Source organism: Phyllobates terribilis, unplaced genomic scaffold (assembly GCF_046119375.1).
Source record: "Phyllobates terribilis strain yellow unplaced genomic scaffold, ASM4611937v1 Scaffold_3__8_contigs__length_932513732, whole genome shotgun sequence".
NCBI lineage: Eukaryota > Metazoa > Chordata > Amphibia > Anura > Dendrobatidae > Phyllobates > Phyllobates terribilis.
Genome location: NW_027362763.1, coordinates 365518208 through 365526270, shown reverse-complemented (window position 1 = coordinate 365526270; position 8063 = coordinate 365518208).

Sequence of the window (8063 nt, the reverse complement as noted above, 5' to 3'; positions counted from 1 at the left end):
GGTTTTGTCCTGTTTAAGTTTGAAACTTCGAAACGCGTTGACTAATAAACTGCAGCAATTGATTTTCAGATTCCTGTTCTTCTTATCAACTGATGGCAGCGCAGGTGAACCCATACCATTCCAGCATATTTGATTCCTTCCTCGTGCGTCTGCAGCAGCCCAGGCCTCTTTCAGTAGTTGTGTGCACACAACCTTATCAGGTGAGCATGACATTCGTAATTCTTCTCCACACCATCTACCCAGATAAGACCCTATTGCGCTTTTTGTCCCTTCCAGGTTTATTTCTTTTCTAGTATTCTGTATGACCATCAGAACCAAGCCTTCTATACATTAAATTAACAAGTTGGTTACACATTGCAACATCTATCTTTTCCCATTGTTCAAAAATGACCTCTTTTGCAACCTGGGTGGAGAGTGATCCTCATTTTGTCTCTTATAAATTCCCCATAGGTGTTTGATTGGCCACATTTGTCTCCTGATCTGAACCCACCGAATCACTTCCATTCTGTTCTTCAGAAAGGCAACATTGGCCTTAGAGGTTTATTTGGGTCATTGTCATGTTGAAAAAGGGCTCATCTACCAAAGGGTATGGAGTGATGGCAGCATCTTCTCTATCAATACAGACTAGTATATGTGAATTCATGACACCATCAATGAAATGTAGCTCCCCACCTCCAGCAGCACTCATGCAGCCCCACATAAGGACACTGCCACCACATTTCACTGTACACTCCATCCATTTTTAATTTTATCATCATTCAGTTTTGAAGCCATCAGTCCCAAAAATATATATTCTTACAACGCTACAGACACAGCCAACATCATAGCCCAAGTTTCACTCTACAGCGAATTCTGGCAGATACCTACTGACAAATTCAAGAAGAGAAATCATGAATGAATTTCTCGACGCCTACCCAATCTAGGGCTCCACTGTGCCACAATTGCAATGTATCTATGTGCAGAAAAGGTCCCTAGGGGACTTAAGGTTCCATTAAGCCCTACGTTCTTTAAGGAAAAATCAAGATTACTGCTATACATTCAAGCAGATATTGAACAATTGTTCTTTTGATCTTATGACTAAATCTTGATCATTTACAGAAATCTATTGCGACCACCAACTTTCAGCTTGATACCATTGAGACCCAGATATCATCTACAGTTACCCATGAAGCTTTCAACACCATTAAGGAGAAGACCAAGGACAATCTCGGCCAATGCTGCCTTGAAGTAGAAAAGAATAAAAGATCCAAATATTTCTGATGGCAGGATTTCTCAGGACATTACAGACAATGCAGAGCCTCTCCAGATACCTACTATTCCAGTTCAGACAACAGATCCGGCTACAGCAGGGATGCCAATTCTTTTGTAGGCCCTCAGCGACGAGGACGAGTAAGATGAGGATTAAGTGCAGGGTTCAATGCCGGAGGCATCATGGGTCCCTCCATTACAACCAGATCACAGTTACCCAACCTCCCCTAGAGGTCAATATTTCTTCTGAGAATTTAAACATAGAAGTTTTCCCTTTTACAGAAAAGACTCAGCTTCTGTCCTTCTTACAAATTTGATATTTTCCAATTAGATATGGACCTCCAGGAGGTTTTTCAGGAACTAACACCTTAAAGCCCATTTTTCAATACATCCATGCACTGATCACCCATCTACAGACATAGTCACTGCTCCCATTAATCTCACTTAGGGCTCAGGGAGAAAAGCACTTACAAACCACCTAAACAAATTTATACAATGCAACTACCAGTCACAATTACTTAGGGAAGCTTTGATTACTCAGGGAAGCTATGACACTGCCACAACACCATGACTCCAGCAAGTGATCAAATAGGTGGCCCTTTGTGCATGCTTACCACCTCAACGTTTACCGCATTCATAAATCCATACGTAAAAATTGGTCCATCTTGAGCAGAAGCTATCCTACGGTGTAAGAGTTCCAAAACCTCTTCCTCCCCTGCTTCAGACTAGACACAAACTTATACCTGGTTCAGGCCGACGAGGGGTCTGGATGCAGACTACCTTGTCAAACATTCTTAAGTACCCAAAGAAAGGCATGTTCCCTTGTCTACACTATGTACAGTGTAATAATATCCTTAAGGGTGATGAGATTTTCCATCCATTCACAGGTCAAGAGTTTCACATAAGAGGTTTTCTCACATGCAATTCTACTCACGTTGTTTATGCCCTAAAATGCCCTTGCGGCCTAATTTATGTAGAAGAAAACTCACAACCTTTACGTGATATAAAAGGAACCATTTACCACTACCGTTTCATTTTCAAAATCACACCATAGCCCAACTCAGGTTTCGTGTCCTAAAACAAATCCTCATTCTCAGGAGGGGCCGAGAATCCATAAAACAACTAAAAAGGAGAGTCTTTTTGGATTATTACCCTTCAGACCCTTGAACCAAAGGGCTGAAATAGGGAATATGACACCTAGATTTTTATAGCCCTGGGGTTGTACATGAACATTTGTTATCGTTGATTTCAGTTTTGGAGTACTATATGACCTAGAGTCCACATTCATTATGTTTTATTTTATTAATTTTTATTATATTTAATTCAATTTAATTGATTTATGGGTTTTTAGTCATCATAAGGTGATTCTATACACATCTCACATAATGCGCAATTTGATATTCCCATACTGTGTTAATTATTGTATATTTGCTTTGTTGACATGATTTTTTTTGTTCTTAGTCAACAGAATCGATAGAGCGCACTGCTACCGGAGCACAAACTCTAATACCGGTATTATCACACCCTTTCCCCCTTCTTCAATTCCTATCCCTCTACCCTCCTTTTATCTCTCCATTCATACTTTGACATGCAGAAGCAGTGCTGTTGCTTTAAAAGCATTCAGCAACTATTAGAAGTAACACAAGCACAGGAGACAGGAAGTGTTGTGCTCCAGAACCATCCAGCAACTAGAGGGGTTAACACAGTCACAGGAGAAGTGGAGTGTTTTAGCAGAGCCCCAGGGGGATTGTGGGGAACTTGTTTACTGTCTGGCCGGAGCTGAAGAGAAAGGTGGCTTATGATCTGTATCTCACAGAAGTCAAGAGAACAGAATTCATGTCAAGAGGGAAGCTAAACAAAGGTCAGACTCCCTGAGGTAACAGTGTGGAGTATTATCGGCCAGGAAGATAAGGACTGGAAGGAAGCTTGTCATAGAGATTATCTACCTCATCACACCCTTCCCCCCTCCATCTCCATGCAGGATAAAGAATGCTGTGTACTATTGAGTCCTTGTGAAGGAAAAGCCTGTGGTTGTGAATGCATTAAAACTGTGCTGAACTGTGCTAAAGGATAATAGACTGTGTACTGCAGAGGAGTCTGTACTGTTATTACTGGAGCCTGTAGCTCAAAGAGACATTTGCATTGCACTGGCCGTGCCTCATTAAATGTTACTGTTCTACCGTTTATGAAGACTCTTGTCAGAGGTGTCTGGTCAGCAACTGAATCTATTGTGTGCCTGAGAGAAGCTGCAGCCTATGGTCGCCCTGAGTAAAGGTTCCCCCAGGATTACAACGAATTCATGTAATCGGTCTCGCCCCTATCTGAACTTAGGCGGTGTACGTGTAACAATACCTTCCTCTTTCTCCTGTTTCATACCCACGTATTCTCATCTATTCCACATCATGCAATCTCCTTCTTTCCTCCAGCTAGCCACTGCTCTTGTCTATTTGTACGGAGATAGTATCATAGAGCAATCTGACACTCCCCAATGAGCCACACAGACTTCAGTACGCAGCAGTAAGCCAAGCCCCCTATGACTGATGCATCCAACTAGTCGTAACTCCACCTCCCAATGACGCTATTGAACCTCCGCGTCACTGTAACCCTGCCTCCTGATGATGTTAACTCACATGTCTAGTGCATACCCCTTCCTCCACATGACACGACCGGACTATCCAGTCATGAAAATATCGCCCCCCCCGTGATACTGATGCCCGCAATCACCAAGACTATAACAGGATACTCCCCTTATTGCACCAGATAACCTATAGGAGTTGCTTCATGGTCCAAACTTCCCCCCTCACCATGTGACATCACAAAGAAAACACTTCATAGCCACAGTATAAGAGGGACACATGTAGTCAGGACCTCCTCAGCGCCTATCCAGATAGTGACATAGCCACAATACTCCAGCGCTGATTTCCTATACTAGCTGTTTCTCTGCACTGGTTAAATTGTAAGTAAACTTCACATGTATTGCCAGGCATTATACTGAGTGGCGAGTTTTACTATTACTGTTATTCACGGAGTGGAACCCTACTGGGGCATCTCACCATTCCTTACCAGAGTGCCATGTATGATTTTCCTTCCAATTTTCTTTAATAGTCCATGCCCATCTGAACAGAACAGGAAATAGATTGGTGGGATACACAAGCAATGTTGCGAGTGGTGGGGAATCACTAGGGTAATACTTTATTATTTTACAGCATTCTTATTTTTCTTTCTTCTGTAGCTAGATAACTTATTTGTAGATGGCTTGTGAGATTCAAGGAGCTAATGCGGTATATTCTACCACCTAAAGGATATTCTTCCAGCGTAAACACTTCTAAGTATGGGAAAACGATGAAATGGATGTACCGTAATACAACCTCAACCAATGCCCTACATACACTACAGCCTCTCACTAAGCATGTGAAACATAGAAAGCACATAAAGGACCCCAAATATTTTCTTAAATACAGTTGCAATATTGCATATTGAAAACTTAAATACAGTTTTCGTAAATACAGTTGCTCTTTATTGAGAGCTTTATGGTGGAAAAAAAAGCTATACAAATAAGATAGGGATGCGGTAACTGGGTTATATAAATACAGACTAATAGTTCAGTAATTCCCTGTCTGAATTCAAAAGCCATTAGCCATAAAGAGCAGTTACATGTCATTATAAATAATTACTCTTTTCAAATCTAGTTATCTAGTTAAAAAACAAGATGTCTGGATGTATGCATCATCAGATTATCATCTGTCTCATTTCTGAACTGCACATCAAATGTACAAGTCCAATCTCAAGCGAAGGACATACTTCTTGTACAGCACCGGTGAAAACTTTGGAAACACCTGTTCATAACAGTGGCTTTCCTCGTTCTTATTGAAATGTGCAGATTATAGATTCAGACTGAAGGCAGCAAAACCAGGAAGGACCACATATAGAAACAAAGAAAATAAACACGTGTGAAACAATCCAGTATATGTGTTAGATCTTAGATTCACAAAGTACTCCACTTTTACTCAGATGACATCAATACACCCCCTTGACATTTTTTCAAGCAACTTTGTCAGTGATCTAGAATGACTTTCAACCACTCTTTAAGTAGTTCCCAGAGGTACTGAGCATTTGTTAGCTGCTTTAACTTTACTCCGTAATCCAACTCATCCCAAACCATAGGTCAAGTGATTGTGAAGGCCATGTAATCTGAAACTGTACTTAATCACTCTCATTCTTGGTCACATAGCCTGGAAGTGTGTTTTAGGTCATTGTCCTGTTGCAACCCAAATGTTGGTCCTACTAAACAAACCAGATGGGATGGCATGCTGTTGCAGAATGCTGTGGTTGCCGTGCTGGGTAAGTGTGCCTTGAATTTAGAATAAATCACCAAAAGGTATCGTTGGCAAAGCACCCCAACACCTCACCCTACATGCTTCATGAACGATACCACGCATGTTGAAACCAACCACTTGCCTATCCTGCAACTCACAAAGGCATAGCACTTGGTATCAAAAATTTCAAATTTTGCCTGATCAGACCACAGTACAGGTGTCCAATGATCAGTCCTGGTGTTGCTCGTCCCAAACAAATTCCCTCTTGTTTGCCGTCCTCAGTAGTTCTTTGTAGCAATTTGACCATAAAGTCCTGCTTCTTGCAGTCTAAAGACAGTTGATGTTGAGTTCTTTCTGCTACTTGATGCCCGTTTTCTGAGGCTCTTAACTCTGATTAACATATCCTCTGCAGCAGAAGTAATTCGGTCTTCCTTTCCTGAGGCGGTCCTCATGACAGTTTCATCACATCAGTTGAAAGTTTATTACTGAAGTTGAGGATATATTCAAGGTTTCGGCAATTTTCCAAATTGACTCCCCGTTTTGTCTTAAACTTCAAAGGGGTTGTCCCATCAAAAGTGATAAGTCTCCAGTCACTCTGTCTGATTGCAGACTTATGAATTCCCCCAGCGCAGGCACTGTGCACTGCGTGGATTCGCCAGTATGAGAACCGGTTACGAAGGCTATGTCTATGTTATACATACCCCAGGCCAGTGGGTGCGGCCTTGCTCCATTCACTTGTATGGAGCTAGGTCACGCCCCGTCTAGTGACCTGGACGGCCAGTGGGTGCGGCCGACTAGAAGGCGCAGCCTAGCTCAGTACAAGTGTATGGAGAGCAAGGTCGCGCCCACTGGCTGGGGGTACGTATAACACATACATAGCCTCCGTTACCGGGTCTCATACCGGTGAATCCCCGCAGAGCACAGTGCCTGTGCTGGGGGGATTCATAAGTCTGCAGTCACACAGAGTGACTGGAGACTTATCACTTTTGACCGGACAACCCCTTTAAGACTTTAAGGCATGATAGCTTGACATTTATTTTTATTCAGTTGAGCGGTTCTTTCAATATTCTGGCTAAGCACAAATGTGGAATAGGGCTCAGATATGTATGAAATAGTTTACCAACACTGAATCTGCAAAACACACCTGAAGGCCGTTGTTTCCACAAATTAACTTTTGATAAAACATAACTGTTCATTGGAATCCAGACCAGGTAATACCTGAAGAAACTGCTTGCGAGAATGCGAACGTTGTATAAAGTCAAAGTAAAAAGGGGATTATACATAGCTCAGCATTTTGAGTACTAAGAGATCCTGTAGCAGAGAAAACTAACACACTGCTGGGAAACAGGGTCTCTGCCCATGGACCATGCTGTGGTCAGGTTACATAGCAAAATCTGCTGACAGATTCCCTTTAATGAAACCCATAGAGTTATAAAGGGTGACCCTTGTTCCATCCCTTGAATCAAAATCAGACAGGTCTGTGTGATTATTTTTGTGAAAAAAACTAAATTATTTGAACAGCTCCATAGATCATAGGTACATGTTCTATCCATAAAAAACAAGGATAAAACACATACATGAAAAACAGACATCTAAATGAAGCCTAAGAGAAACTTACAGAACAACCATAGCACTTTTCAGTGATGCTCATGACATAGGCAGAGTTGTAAAGATTATTTTTTTAGATTTGGTTGTCACAAGTAATGAAGGAATAACTTTCACAAGAACATGGCAGGAAACCCTAATATTTTAGCCACATAATAATAAATAAATAAATAAATGTTTGGATATTATGTCTACTGTGTATGTCTGATATCAAATGACAAAACACACAATTCAATTGACTTGCTGCCCAATTTTGATCATTTATGGCAAATAATGAGATGTTTGATTTCTGACATTTAGTAGCACATACTGTAGGTGGAATTTTTCTAAAAATGGCGATTGATACACCTTTTAAGACTGAATTATATAGAATTGAGTGAATTAAGTAGAAAGCTGCAGATTTTGTGTGAATATGGTATACGCAATAACTTGCAGCTTTTCTTCACTTGTTTGGCATAAGTCATTTATTAAATTCCTCCCATCGTTTTTTTTTCCCCAAAACATAAAAACTATTACAAACATAGAAAGTATTTCAATTAAAGTGTACATTATTAAAAGTCATCATTAGCCCAGACTATTACCGTTTAACACGTCTTTCATTCATATTCACTCATTCAGAAACTAGGCCCATAGACTTTAGTGGTAACACATTGGTTTACGTGCACAGTAACATAATGGCAGACATTCACTGGAGTGTTGAGTATCCTGTAAAAAGTTTAGGATACATGTTCCATCTTACACAGGGGACAGTTTGTCTTAAGTCCTGTTTGGTCGTGCAAATTATTTCTTATGTAGAATACATATAAAATGGCTTATCATATTCCGGAGTGTTACTATTAGTGTACTCATATTCACGTCTATCACTGTACCTGTGAAAAGAAGACAGCATAAAGC